This window comes from Nicotiana attenuata, unplaced genomic scaffold (assembly GCF_001879085.1).
Source record: "Nicotiana attenuata strain UT unplaced genomic scaffold, NIATTr2, whole genome shotgun sequence".
In the NCBI taxonomy this organism is placed as follows: domain Eukaryota; kingdom Viridiplantae; phylum Streptophyta; class Magnoliopsida; order Solanales; family Solanaceae; genus Nicotiana; species Nicotiana attenuata.
In genome coordinates, this window is record NW_017670437.1 from 44,402 (window position 1) to 60,317 (window position 15,916).

General features: G+C 36.0%; 1 long non-coding RNA gene across 1 annotated transcript; it reads left to right on the top strand.

The window, feature by feature from the left end:
- The first annotated feature begins 8,979 nt into the window (after nucleotides 1-8,979).
- Nucleotides 8,980-11,628, top strand: LOC109239390. The gene is made up of 3 exons (XR_002069892.1): nucleotides 8,980-9,245; nucleotides 11,047-11,210; nucleotides 11,377-11,628. It is a non-coding gene; the product is annotated as an uncharacterized LOC109239390 (long non-coding RNA).
- The last annotated feature ends 4,288 nt before the right edge of the window (nucleotides 11,629-15,916 follow it).

The window sequence follows — 15,916 nt, forward strand, 5'->3', positions numbered from 1 at the left end:
ATGACGTTACTGCGAGGCTGAATTCTCCATATTAGGGTTCACTACCTTTATCTTGCATGATCTGCTGGTTTGCTTGTAACTTCTTGTCTAGTCATGACTAGGCTCTTCCTGAATCAACTACTAACTACTCGTCGTCCCATTCTCATATCCATATTCTGCGTAATCTTTCTTGGGTTATTTCTTTGTCTTAACTTACCTCACGTACTAGCTCCTTATCTATCAATAACATCCCGGGCAGGAACCCTTACTTCCTTTTCTTGACGTCGTGCTTACATAACGTTCTAGAATCGTGGCATATCTGTAGGATATGGATAAGTGCAATCTCATCCCTTTCTCATTTTTATCGCATTCTTCCTTTATCATTCCATATTCCCCCCTTTAGGGGAGTACAAAGACTTGGAGCTACGACGACCTGCCTATAGATGTTTTTTCTCTCCATCTTTGGCATCCTTTCGCATCATCAGTGACCCTTACTCGCCTTGTGGTAATCCTTCTGTACCAAGGATAACAAAATTCCTAACTTGCAACGGTGGCACTTAGTGTAACTGGCACATATAGTTCTTTAAGCTTAACTTTGTTCACATTTCTTGCTTTAGGGAAGCATTTTCCTAAATGACCATTCTCTGAATTCATCTTGGATGTTCTTCTGTTGTCCATTCTATTACTGCCGGAACGCAATCTGAAATTCTCATGATGCTGACTATTATCAAATCACTCAGTTCCTAATTCATGTTTAGTTTATCTTGTTCACCAGTCCATATTGATTTCTATTACTATGGGTCTAACTTTTCCTTCTGTTAATCATGTTAGAGTCGCGAACTTATTTCTCGAAATGAGGACGTGACTGTATGGCCTATACTCTTTTGTTGTCTTAAGGCCCATCACCTCTCGTCTCTTTCTTCATTTGACAATAGATTCTGTAACACTCTACCGTTGCCATCCATGTATCACATTTCACTCATAATGCTTCATTATCCCTCTTCGTACTTCCCTGCTAATATTTCTATCTATCACTTTATTCTGAAAACATTAACAAGACATTCTTTTTCTTTTACCTATCTTGTTCCATCTACTGGCACTTCGGGCTGCCTAACATTCTCCCTCTAGTAGGGACGGGAGTCACAATAAGGTAATATTTATCCCTTCCAGGCTTTCAGTGCCTATCTTTGTAGTGCTTATATCTAGCCATACTATTTTAGAGTGCACCATCTGGGTGTCTCACAAGGATATCTATTAGCACATTTGCAATATCCTTCGGAAATGTCAACTAACGCAAATAATTCATCCACTATTTTGGCTCACTCTAACCCCAGTCGGATCTTGATATTATGTCCTTCTCTTAAACCATATTTGTTAGCTCCCATAGAGCATAACTTAGATCGGTGTGGCCAATTATACATATCTCTGTTACTATCGAAGGTAACTCGAAATTCTTATATTTCTCTGCCTGAGTTGAGAATACCGATAATCTTCATCAACTGGGTACCTCGTACCCTTTTTCACCTTGCTTCCTTTACTTGTTGAAACTTGTATTTATCTTCTGAATCTCTAATTGTCTTTCACCATAAAGGTGGATAGATATTCTTGCCTTAAGGCTCCTTTTCCAGAAGCTCACCGAGTTCTTCTGACTCAATGCTTTCACAACCGCATTCAATTCCTTACCAACCATCTTTCTAAATGTAGGCATGGTCGTATTATGAATAAGGTCGAGTTTAGGAAATTGTGGTCTTACAGCTGAGCTCTATCACACGATCTAGAGTAAGAAGAAAGAGTGACAGTCCTAAATGCCCTGTAGCCTCCTGCTTATAAGTGTGGTATACTATACACCCATAAACAAGACTCTACTAGACACAACTTGTAGACTCCTTAGGACAAAACTGCTCTAATACCACTTATGTCACGCCCCGAACCTGGGGGCGAGACCGGCACCTGGTGCCTCACCTATCCTTGCGTACCAACTTGCGACTAAGGGACTCTGAACATGTGATGTCATACTTTAGCCATGGGCCACATTGAAAGACAACTGCGAATGTTGACTAAATATCAATATAAAGCTGGGCCAACAAGGCTGTCACAATTATTGCAGTTGACAAACCAACCAAATATACATACAAGGCCTACAAGCCCAACATATTGCACTAACTGACAGGATATGTCTACAAGCCTCTACTGATGGATGTATTGTGATCGGAACAGCTCTCCGACCTACTCATAACATATATACATATATATATAAGATGTACATAAGGCTCTAGACCCGGCAACTCCGAGAGGCATGGAACTTACCGATCAAGCTGAACTCGGGCAACACTTAATGAGGAGGCCTACCAGTCTGTCTGTCTGAACCTACACGCATTAAATGCAGCGCCCCCAGAAAAAGGATGTCAGTACGAAATAATGTACCGAGTATGTAAGGCAATATACTGAAAGCTGAAACTGAACTGATAATATAGTAACTGCAAGTAGCTGGAAGTCAAAGATAATCTGAAGATATGCTTACCTACTGATACTGAATCAACTCTCATTATCGTAAGTAAAATAGTTGCTCGGTATATATATATATATATATATATATATATATAAAACTGCTCTGCCGTAGTAGGCTCGCTCATAGGCGCCCGACCATACTAGGCTCTGTATCTCGACCAACTGGGCTCGCTCATAAGCGCTCGGCCATAGTAGGCTCGGTATATAACTTACCATCTGATCAGAGGTTGCCCAATAGGGGCCTGCCCATCGATTATAGCTCGATGGTAATGAAAATACTATAATACTGTATATATAGACTCTCTGCTCTCTTGACTGGAAGAAGGAAGTACTCAATTGAATATGAAGTCCCGATAAGGAGAATATTGTAACTTACAAAACTAGGAAAATATACGTAAATTTTGGATTATGAATTTTTCTTTATGACTCGTTATCAAACTCGTGTAATTACGAGATCATGCCAAAATGAAGGAAGGGCTTAGCCTCAACATACCCGGAGTAGGAAAAAATCCGTATGTTATTCTTGGAAAAAGTTTCACCGTACTCCTTTAGAACCGCAAAATCTTACGTTGCTAATGTGTAAATATTTTTGTTGGAATTATTGAAACCTGTAGGAATTCTCGCGTCTTCTTTTGTAGTATTCCTTTGTAGGAATTTGTAAGCATTTTATGTTCCTAATGGCAAAGCTCTCATCTGAACGGGTAACGTCCTTTGTCACTTTTTTATTGTAATATTTGATATGGAAAATACTTGTAAGAAAATGAAGGTGTAATTGACACATTGTTTATTACAGCCACATTTCCACCAACACTCTTTACGTTCCTCATCAAATGACATTTATAAGCTTCTATAATGTCCTCATTTTGTCTTTCCAATGGACACTCTTTGCAAAAGAAATGGCAGTGTTTTTTGGGGTCACGATTCATGGAAATACATTCTTTAAGAAAGTCTTCTTTTACAAGGCCTTTCCGGTTCTCTAATCCACCACATATACCACACAACTTTAGACTTTGCCACATAGTATGACTTTAAGAGTCATATAAACATTCAGGGAGGGGCTGCCACGTGGGGATGGGGTGAGAAGGTTTAATCTTTATCCACTTATTAGGTAATTAGGTAGTGTCCCGTTACCCGGTAATTAACCAATTACCTGCATAATTAAGAATTATCTCAAATTACTTCAGATACTACTCCTTTCTCACATATCTTATACACCTTACTATCAAGGTCATGTGGTACCTTGTATAGCACTAGTCCACAAATATCGGGTATTATTGCTCGGCCCGCATTTTATCCCAACATACCAAACTTGGACGAAAATTTATTTTCTTTGACTTGCTTCCCCTCTCACCTTCACGAATTTGCTCATCACTTGTTTGAAATAGCACAATCCTTATAATTTCTAAATAATCTTTACCTTGGGGACATGATTGATAAGCTAGAAAACCACACACATAAGACAAATTCATGTCTGCATTTTGAAGGTCTAGGGGACATGATTGATAAGCTAGAAAACCACTCCAAATAGAGTTGCAAAATAAAGCATTATTCACAATTAGCTTAAAAGACTTTAGCTATGAGTTTTAACATGAGGGTCTAGTATAACCAAAGACTGGAACAAGTGAAATAACAGCCTTCTCATGGGATTTCTTAGCATGAGAGCCTAATGATGGTAGCATAACAAATGGGCTAGTGGGCCTAGTTTACAATGGTTGACAAGCAAGCACTTCATTGAACTTAACATGCTGAGCATTAGTCAAAAGTTCAGAAATATTACCAGAACTCATAGTAGGTAAAACATGTCACTTCTAGACTAACAGAATATTGGCATCGGACTCACACCAGTTAATCACATATAGAAGAAGAGGCTATATATTGAAATCTTAGGCAATACTTGAATAACACAGAGTTAAACAAGTTAAAAGGCACACATTAAATAGCAAGAAAAATATGTCATGCTTGTTTAGAAATTCAGGCAGCACTGGCATATAGAAATTACATGAGCATGGATCAAACATAAGAAAGTTAACAAGTTGTACATGAATGACTCACTAGGAAGTAATACATTAGAGCAGATTTTGAACATGAATTACTAGTAAGTTTTAACACAAGAATCCAAAATAGAGTATGAAGATACCTCACACCAGGCATTGATCAACTTTAACATTCGGACCAGGCAATCATACAAAGAGCAGTAATTACCTCAGTTAACTACTCATGATTCCAAGAGTAGAACCTAAAAAGAATTAGGGCATTAAAACTACAGAGAGACATTAAGGCTAGCGGATTGAAAACAAAGGTAGCACAATAGAAGGATAACAGAAATTCAAGTAACATTTAAGAGGGCCAGAACTTTATTGCGCCTAGAAAGGAATAAGCTATCCATCTAAAAGCTTTGGACTTAGGTAATATCAGAATACACAAAATTGTAAAAGAGACCTCATCGAGATTGACAGTCAGTAGAACATGTAATAACATTAGAAATTTCATAAACATCAGGGAAGCTGAGTCAAACAATGGTGGCACACACACAATTCACATAAGTGACATCATGTAGGAGGGAAGTAATTTGAATTGTAAAGGTAAAGAACACTAACCAGTTGCAAAAATAAATGAGCAAAAGAGTGAGAAACTTAGAATATCAGTAGTGATTTAGCAGCAGCAATTGAAGGAAGACAGTAAAACCTCGAATCCCCAGTGCTTCAGAGTTCACAAGTGCCTCGAGAAGGGCTCTGAGCAGTGCTTGCACCGGAGGAGGTCGTTTAATAGTATTATGGCCTTGGCTTTCAGTCGGCCAAGAAAGCAACAGTTTTAGAAAATATTCGAGTGTCACAGGGTAAGTGAGTGAGTGAAAGAGGAGAACAGTGAGAGTAATAGCAGTAATTAGCTATGTCCAAAGGGGAAATTGGGGAGGGGTTATATAGTAGTAGAAATTGAACAAGTAAGCATGAAAAACAATCAATCAAACACGAATAAGGAAAGAAATATCACATGCAATCAATAATATAACCGGTAAAGGGGAAATCAAAATTTCAAACCCTAGTTGAGTCCAATGGGCATGAATCTGGTTAGAAATGCAAGAATCGTTCATTGTAGAGTATATATAGATGAAACATCGGCCAGATCTTTACAAAAAATATAGCCAAATCAGGCATGTCTTGAAGGTAGCATTTACCAAAGTTAGGTAAATACTAAGTAACAGCATGAACACATGAGTAGTAGCAGAATAAGGCAAGAGAATCACGAAAGGATTCCATATCGGAGCCGGATTTGGAGAGGATTTAAGGATATGAAAGCTAGGGTTTCTCAGAGATGAATGGAATGGAGAGGCTTCAGAGGCGGCTGTTTAGGTGGGAATGTATCTAGGGTTTAGGTTAAGGGGATATAAGGAAAGTGGAAAGGTTATTGTGGGCGGGTCAGTAGATAAGTATAGGGTAATAGGTTGTTGATGCTGGGTTAAAGGGTATTGGGCCAAGGTTTTGGTCCAAAAATTAGCCCTATATTGGGCTAATAATTAAATACACGAAAATTATTTTAAAATATAATTTATAAAAATAATTAATAGATAATAAAATATTACTTATGTAATAAAATGATTGAAAAAAAATAACTTAACATTTATAAATATATAAAATACTATTTTAGCATGAATAATGTAATAATTGTAATTATGCATAGCATATAGGCTATTATTGTAAAATTGTGTAAATAATCTAAAAATACAAACATAATTATATAAAATAAAGTAAAAATATTATGAAACATATATGTGGATACAAATAATAAATTTGAATGATTAGGTCATTATAAAATAATTTAATGGGGTAATTAATACATATTCAAGTCATTCAAATGCAAGAAAATCAATTTTAAAGCTTTAAAAACTATGGAAAAATTATAGAAAATACTTGTATGACTCTTGTAAATTGGTGAGAATGCAGGAATAATATTTTAAAAACATATATGACATTTGTAAAAATATGAGGTCAAAATTGGGTATCAACACCCACTAGTCCAAACCTTCAACCCTAGGTGGAACCCATTGAGTCGCTAAAACAAGCAAGAGAGGAAGGGTCTATAACGATATGAGACGATCTTTGATGGAAGAAAAGACAAATGTTAAACTTACGAGTACGATTCCATAGTTCTAGAAAGGATGAAACCGTTGCCGAAATGATGTCACTGGTGGCGGCTGCAACGAACCATTCCATCCACCCACGGTCGTTGTCATTATCCATGCTAGATAGCAGAGCATGGTGGCCACACTTGCTGAGATTTATCATTCCCCCGTGGAAGATCTTGGGGGAATAAAGGCTCATCAATCGAGCTAGGGTTAGCTGCTCTCCCCTCTTCAGGCATAGACGCCGAAGACAAGCGATTGTCCTCCATACAAAAGGACTTACTTGTGCCAGGTATACTTGGTAGCAGATGCAGAACTCCATAATGATAGAGTCAATCTCTACACTCAAAGAAAATGGCCCCAAAGTGAAAGGATGCGTAAAACTCTTCTTGGGTAAAGTTACCCGCTCCGCCAGGTCAGGAGCGATAATGTCTAAATCTTGGCAATGACAGTCTTCTTTCACAGCAGGAATGCTAGAAGGTCGGATGGAAGAAGGATATCTGCCAACAGCACAAGTGCGAGGATTTGAAGCATGGAACTTCTCTTCGAAGCCCTTGGTTGTGATAAGACTTCTTGGGATAATGGTGCTCATCGTAGGAGGAGTGGCCTCATCAGCTTTACCTTTGTTCTTTGATGAACTCGGGTTTTTAGAAAAAGAAGCCATTTTTTATCAGAAGGGGAGGAAAGTTTTCTCTCAAGAAGAAGGTTAAAGACAAAATATGAAGTTGAGTAGAAAGATTTTGAGAAAGTTTGATGAATTAAGAAGTGTAAATGAAGAAGTTTGATTTGTATAAGCAAAGGAATAGACGGCTGAAATCATGGCCATAATTACCTTGATAACTGGCAAAAGTGGTGCTGAATCATAGGATGACACGTGTTCAGGGCATTAAATCCGGAGAGACATGCGTCTAATCAACCGTCAAAAACTTCCCGGAGGGGATCAGAGAATTTTCCACCAAGAAAGGTATCTCTACCAACTTTTCAGTAACACAAAGTTATGCCACCAGAAAGCAGGGGGGCTATCTGTATGGGGTAAAATATGTTCATATTTGATGATCGCACGAGAAAGCGACACGTGGAGCTAAAGACAGAAGACAGTCGAACCCGAAAGCAATGATCTCACTTGCCATCAGAAAGAATGATATTCACAAAGGCCAAATAAATGTCAACCACCCGGTAGCTTTTGATGAAGAATGTTCTACAGCACTAAATGCATGATCTGTTATAGAGAATATGACATTCTCTGTCTACCGTTTCACATTCTTCAATGGCCCTCATAATTGTCATTTAAGAGGGGCTCGATCCTAGGACCTTGTTCTCTAGGTGTACCTATAAATAGTGAGCTCTACTATCATTGGAGGGAGAAGAATTCTCGAACAAGCATACACTATATTCTACCAAAAGCTCAATAATATTTTACTCTTCTGCTCATTTATACTGTTCATACTATCTGTGGCAGCTCTACGCCCGGGATTAAGATATTTGCTATTTCAGTTCAATTTCAAGGCTAAGTCACTACAATAAAAACTGGTTTTAGCTACGAATGTCGTCGCTAATTTGTCGCTAAATCGTCTGTAGCTAGCAGAATTTCTTGATAATCTGTCGTTAATCCATCGCAAAATGAGATTAGCGACGGATTTTTCTGTTTAGCTACAGAATTTGTCCGTCGCTAAAGCAGATTTTTTAGTAGTGAGTCTTACAACAACAACAACAACTACCCAGTAAAATCCCACCAGGTGGGGTCTGGGGAGGATAATGTGTACGCAGACCTTACCCCTACCCGATAGGGCAGAGAGGCTGTTTCCGATAGACCCTCGGCTCAGAGAAAAAGAAAACAAGAAAAGAAAAGACAACTCATTAGTAACTCCAGTAGCAACCGTAATAGTAATGAAAGCATAACAACCAAGAGTTAGTAGTGAGTCTTACATCTTTGTCTAATTCATCTACTATTTTAGGATCAAATTAATTCACTTATCTATAAACGACGTATAAATTTCACTGTACCGTTTTACAGGTAAATAAAAATAAAAAGACACATTACTGTAAAGTGTCAACTGAAGCACAGTAATCCCTGAAAAGGGAATAAGAGAAAAGGAATAGAAGTTGAAGAATATATGGATGTCAAACAGTTAAAGGGGTTAATGGTGTTGACCAAAGAGTTGAAAAAGTCAAAGCAAAAAGTTCCAAAGGACAACACGTAGTGTATAGTATTATTCTTACTATATAGAAGAGCCCTAAAGCAAGCAGGGGACCGTCGACATCCCTGCTTGCCGGGGCAATTTGGTCTTTCTCAGTTTTATGCTGGATAAAATATCTGTTGTGCCCCCGCATATGCTGATTTGTATGTTCAGAGAAAGACTAAATAGGTAATTTTGGCTCCACCTTGTGATGGGAATGACGGCCACCGCTTGGCTTTAGGAAAACTTTGCGCTGCTTCTCTGCCTTTCGTTTGTTTAGAATTGCCATCGCTTCTCTTTCTTCATCGTTTAATCTGCCATTCTTATGACTTTAAAATTTTTGTGTTCATTAACGGCACATCGATTTCTGAAATAAAAAATGATACTTTAATAGAAAATTGGGGGTTTTGCTGAGTTTCTTCACACTTCCGTAATTGCTCCATTAAGATCATAGTCGAAAGGTTAGTTTTACTGCTATATTTTATTCCCTTTCTATGTGCTCTGTAATTGTTTTGTTTCAGGGGTCTTGTATATTGTTGCTTTGTGGTTCGAAATGTCATCCTAATTTGTCTTAATTTTTTGAAATTTAGAAAACAGCTTGAAAAGCAACTGGCATTTTCGCTGATTATTTGACAATTCTCCATCATTATTTGTATTTTAAGATTTTGTCATTTTAACCAAGAGTAATAACTTGAGGATTTTAGAATGAATGAGCATGTGACTGACTTGGATTTCAACTACTGTTTGATCTGCATCCTACTTATTTCATTTTCCTCAAAATTTACATGAAAAAGATGAGTTATGTTTTCATTATTTGGAACTTTTTGTGTTCGCTTCTTATCTTTTAGCTGCCGTAGTTTTAGCTTCATAAAATTTGGTTACTAATCTGACAGTGATGTTTGGAAGAGGAGCTATCAATGATCTAACTAGAGAAAGTATAATATAGACGTGATGTTCTATAATTAAAATTCAACAAACACGTTTTGTAGAGAAAAAGTTATCACAAGAGTTGCTTCAAAGCACTCGATTTGTGTTATATAGATAGTTGATCGTAGTGTGTAGGTTTTTTCAAACTCCCATAACTCATGTTGGATCTCAAGTTTTCATTTTAGTGCGTGACAGACGTAGATTCACCAGCTCTCATGGAGACTCTATCTTCTACTTTTGACTTCTATCAAATTTTAAATTTTAATAGGATTAGGAAAAAACTACCGAATGTAGTAAATTGAAAAGGTTTAACTGATATTAAAGAAGATTAGTTGCAGTAAAATATAATATAATTTTTTTTTTGTGAACTACAAAATTACATAGTTTACACTGCCTATATAGTTGTACGAGACTAGGAGTAAGTGAGTGTCTGCGAAGAAATACTGAGAGCCAGGACCAAGCAAGTAGATTTTGGCTCTCTTCCGATATTTCATACCAACATTTTCTAACATGCTTTATTTGGTTATTTAATTAATATTTGAGTTCTTATATAGTTGATATTGAAAGCGCTCTACCATCCGCTTAGCGTATGGAACTTTAGAACAAAATTACATGATAGAAGTAATTTTTAAAATAATTTGTAAAGCTCTGAAAGAAAGTTTCTTCTAAAAGAACATCATTTAATTGAAGGTAGATTGGGGATTTACTGGAATTAACAAGCTGAAAAAGATTTATTCTTAACATTAATCAAAACATGTCAAGTTTTAATAGTTGTGCACATAGGAGGGCATGGTGTGCTCTTACGATAATAGCAAAGTGGCTGCTTGATTTGTATCTATTAACTGTCACGTTCTTGACCATGTGGTTATTTGTTTATCTCCATGTTTGCTTCTGTATTAAAGTGAGCACCTAATAAACTTATCTCAATTTTATTTTGTTGTCTGTTCAAATGTTACATAACCTATTCCATGGTAAACACTTGCTACAACTGTGCCATATCTCTACTTTAAAACTTCTGTATAGTAGTTTGCTTATCATTCTTGGAAGTAACAAACCATTATCATTTGTGTGTCCATTTAGCACATTTATATTTTTCTCCACTCGCTTAATACGTGTATTTTTTAAATACCCCAATAACATTACCAATCAGTTCTAAAGATTCTTTTGAGTCAAATGTCCATAGTCACTCTTAATTATCTTAAAGAAATAAGTTTTGCCATGATAGTTCACCAGGACTATCACCAAATTTGGTTAGTACAGTTGGTTGAATGCATGACCTTATAATAGTAGATCTATTGCGTAAGTGAAATTGTTGTATACTTTTCTTGCAAGCAGAGACTGAACCAACCAAGGTTGTAGGGAATGGAATCAATAAAAATGAAAGAAGCTCTTTTGAGAAAGAGGCTGAGTGTGGAGGAAAACTGTAGGAAGGCATATTTTCTTACTGAGATTTGAGACACAAAATTCAATCAGTTTTCCAGTGAAAATCATAGAAACTGGTATGTGTTCTATCTTAAATAGACATCAGTTGTACAGTAGCAACATTTTCTTTTTCGACCAAGTGAGCCCTAACTAAATCATTACTGCGGTAATTTGTGTACTATTTGTATGCCTAAAGAGATTGACTTATACCATAATTCTTTTTCTAATATCTTTCTTATGCAGATGAATACTGTCACCCATGTTGAAAAAGGTGCACATCCTATTCCGTAGCAAGCTGATAAAGATCCCAAACTCTTATCCCTGCATCTTCCTTTACTTTGCTTTTGGTGTACTTCTGTTTCAATTGCAAACATATAAGAGTTTCAGTCAACTATGTTACCTATTGAACTTTGTATCAATGCATGTGAGATGTTTAGATGGATTACTCCGGAAGTTCTTAAATTCTTTCTTACACATACTTATCACTTTTCATCATTGAATGATACATTTTTTAGTTTAATTTTTAATCATCCAGCTGAATATTATATTACGTATGCTGCAATTGAAATGAAATACACTATAATGCAAAATATTGGCTTTGTTTCAAAAACAAAAGGTTGCCTATCAATGATGGGTTATAGAGCAGAGATCAACACAAACACTATAATGCAATATTTGACATTCTTTAATATGCCTTTAGGTACCTCGTGGAACCAAACTTTTAGGATCAAAACATGTATGCTATTAATATCATGACTTCGTAAACTCAAAGGAGTAAAGTTGCCACTCCTAATCAAAGGTATTGAAATTGAGTACTCAATATTATATTTTAAAATTTCAAATTGCTACAAACAATTGTATATTTGACAATACGTTATGGTGTTTATTTCTATAAAACCTCTTCTATGTTGTCTGTTGCTTGCTTCTGTTTATGGTATACATGTATAATAAGAGCGACTACTGATGGGCACTGTAGCTGATACTCTAAGATGAGTTGCTTTTCTTGAAGATACACATTTTCTATATTTTATGGGTATTGCATCAAAAATACCTGTTTGTAATCACTATGATGGTTGACTGGATAGCAGTAGCATTGTAGATTCATTTATGTCCTCTTTTGCAGATATTGTACCATCCTACCATTTAGTATGATGTATCGAAAAGCCTACTGATTATGATAGTCCAGTTTCTTATTTTATAGATAGAGCTATTCCATTGGCATCAGAACACTTAGAATAAAAAAAAGGTAGAATACTTAATATGTTGGGCCGTGCAATAGCACGGGCAATCTTCATCTAGTATATGAATAGTCAGCAAACAATGTTGTACTTATATATACGTAATTAGTAATGGACGGTACACATTTTAGCTAATATGAACAAAAAGAATAAAACTCATATACAACTAACTGTGTAAATAATTTTATACTAAAAATATAATTTAACTCTAGTTGCTTGCTTTAATTTCAAGTACTTTTACTTAATTACAAATAATTACATACAGTGTATTTGGGGTCTCATAGGAATTGGGAATTCAGAGGCAGAGCCAGAATTTAAAATTTGTGGGTTCAGGATTCTAGTTCGTTTATGTTACTGGGTTCTAAATTAACAATTTATATATATTCTATAAATTTTTTAAGACAAATACATGTTTTGGAATAAAGTTACTGGGTTCGGCCGAACTCGCAAGTGCTATGCTAGCTCCGCCCCTGATTGGGATATAATTTTTTATTTTCAGGTGACCGTTGTATCACAGGTTACATTGAGAGCTTTTATCTTATTGGCGAGAGTCGGATTCCTTACCTTGTAATTCCTCTCCCATATTCCCTCCCTCCCATATGTATAATAAGAAAACTAATTAAGAAAATTCTAAAGCAACCACGTGTACGAAGCATCCCGCATTCACGTATGGTCCGAAGAAGAGCTACACTCCCAGGGGGTGTAATGAAGGCAGTCTATTCTGATACAAGCATCAATGGCTAATTCCACGGCTCGAACCTGTGACGTGTAAGTCACATTGAAATAACTTTACTGTTGCTCCAACACTCCCCTTCAAATAAAAAAAATTCTAGCGGAAGCAAAAATACTGCATGTTCTTTTTCTCATTTGTCCAAACCTTAGTGAACGCATTAATTAGCTCGGATTTGTGTAGGTAGGATTGGAGATGGTAGGTACTCGTAGAATTATCTATTCAAGCTTTGATAGACAAAATTATACTCCACTATATGTGTATGCAGAAGATAAAATTAATCAAGATGCATGCAAGCTGACAGAACATTATGATTATAAAAAGAAGAAAAAAGGAGTAGTAAGTTTTTGATCTTAGGGTAGGGCTGGGCATATATCGGGTAAAATCGATAGCTCGAACCAAAAAATCTTATTGGTTATCGTATCGGGTTATTGGGTTAACTGTTCGGTAACGGTTTAGTGTTATTTTACTATTGGGTTATCGGTTCGGGTCTCGGTTTGCCATTTTTATTTACAGTTTAACCGATAACCTAATAAACTTTATAAAAATATGATTTTACCCTTAGGTATATAAATTTTTCAGTTATCCCAATTCTCTATTTACTGTTGTAATCCTCCCAAATTTGTCATTCAACATATAGAGAAACAATGTTGTAAGATTTATCATATTCTTTGAAAGGGTTACAACAGTCGAGAAAGTTTATATATTATTTATACAGTACACATTATCCTTCATTATTTTTTCCTTCTAGAGTCTAGATTAAGTTATCTTATCGGGTAAACCGATAACCGAACCAATAACGATCGATTACCGATTAACGGATAACCGACATCTTATCGGTTTGGTTATTGGGTTAGGATATTTATAAACTGGCAATCGATATATCAAAAGGATAATATTCACAATCGAACCGAACCGATCGATGCACACCCGTATTCAGGGGCGGATTTACATGGACCCAAGCGGTGTCACGGGACACCGCTTCGTCGAAATTTTTTACTATTTATATATATATAAAAATAATAAGTAAAGAAATACAAGATAAAATCATTAAAAGTGACACCACTTGCAACAAAAGAGCTTAGTAATCTAATGGTTGACAACTTCATGTTTGTTGTGAGAGGTCATGAGTTCGAACTCTCATGGCTCCACAAAATATTTTTTGACTGTTACAGACCTCTTACTAGAAATAGTGATACCGCTAAGAAAGAGAAAACAAATAAGGGGGCAAAAGGCATGTAGAGTAAGTGATAATTTAAGGAAGAGAGAGAGGGATCAGGGGAAGTAAATAATGTGTAAGAGATGTTCCTTCTGAAATACTGAATGATACGTTGTTTTCTTAACCCTTTTTTCTCCCATACATACAGAAACACACACACACACACACAGAAATAGAGAAAGAAAGCACCTTTTGCGAGAGTAAGTGAGTGATTTTTTTCCACATATCTGAATATATGTTTTAGGAAAGCGTGCATATATATTATGTACCCAAACTTCAAAAAGCTAAGAGGGGAATGGAATAGTCAATATAAAGAGAGAAGTATAGATACATAGCCCTCTTTTTCTGAAAGATTTCTTCATTGTTTTTGTGTGCAGAAAGAGAGAGAGAAGAGAATAAGGATTAGTCAATTCTGATTATAACAATTGAGAAGAGACCCTAGTGAGAGGGTACATAAGAGTTGTTTGTGTTGGCATTGTCCAATTAATGCAAATGCAGAAGTAGGGTTATGGGGTAGGTGGGTGGGAAAAAATAAGTATAGTAAATAGTAACGGCTGACAAAATAAAAGAAAATATTTGTAATTTGATATTTGTATTAAATTCAAAAATATACTAAAGTAAATTTATAATTTTATATAACTTGACTACAGGTAATTAGGAGTATATATCTTAATTAGATTAGTTGATTGTATACTTCAATATGGTCTTGGACAATCCATCTTGTTACGAGCTAGCTTTTAGGATTAATTTAACGTTAAGGTACACTTTTTTATATGATATTAGAGAAAGACTCATCTCTATTTTTGATTTACCTAATGTTGCACTCATATTATATTGTTTACGTTTCGGCTATTCAGATCTAAATGTGCGAAAGGCTTTTAGAATATGTCAGATTTGTTAAGAAACAAATATTTATTTTATTATATGGTATTGATCAATCCTCATCATATTAAATTGTTTTAGTTTGAATTAGATTAGATCATTTGCGTTAAAATGTCAAATGCGAGTGTGTGTGTGTTTTGAGTAATAGAAGGGGTTAAAAACGTATCCGTACTCATTTTACGAGCGGCAATACAGTGTCACTTTCCTAATTATTTTTTAGTGATGAAAGGATGGTGATGAAGAAGAAGGTAGCAGATCGACCACCAAAGGATATGGTGCAGTGGATGGGACTGCTCTTTCCTTAACTAGAGGTCTGAGATTAGAGCCTTGGATATAGAAAAATCCTTATTGGGGAGCGCTTCCCTCAAAATCGGGCCCTACGCAACGCGAATTCAAATATAATGGAACTTTAATCCCGATACCGGACATGGGGTGAAAAAAGAAAAGGCAGCAGGATGAGAGTCAGAGGGACAACCCGAAATAAATGCATTTTACCAATCCCTTACATTAGGCTTCGTAAGAAGCGCTAGTGTCGGGATATACCCCTACTTTTAAAACCGTCCCTTTCACTTCTTCTTTACTTCTTCACTTTTCCATCTACTTTGTTTTCATATATGTCCGTCCATATATGTTTGTATTCATATATGTATATTTGTGTATACAAAATACAAACAATACTCCTATGTTCTTCGTCTTAGCTTGTAGGAACAAGTT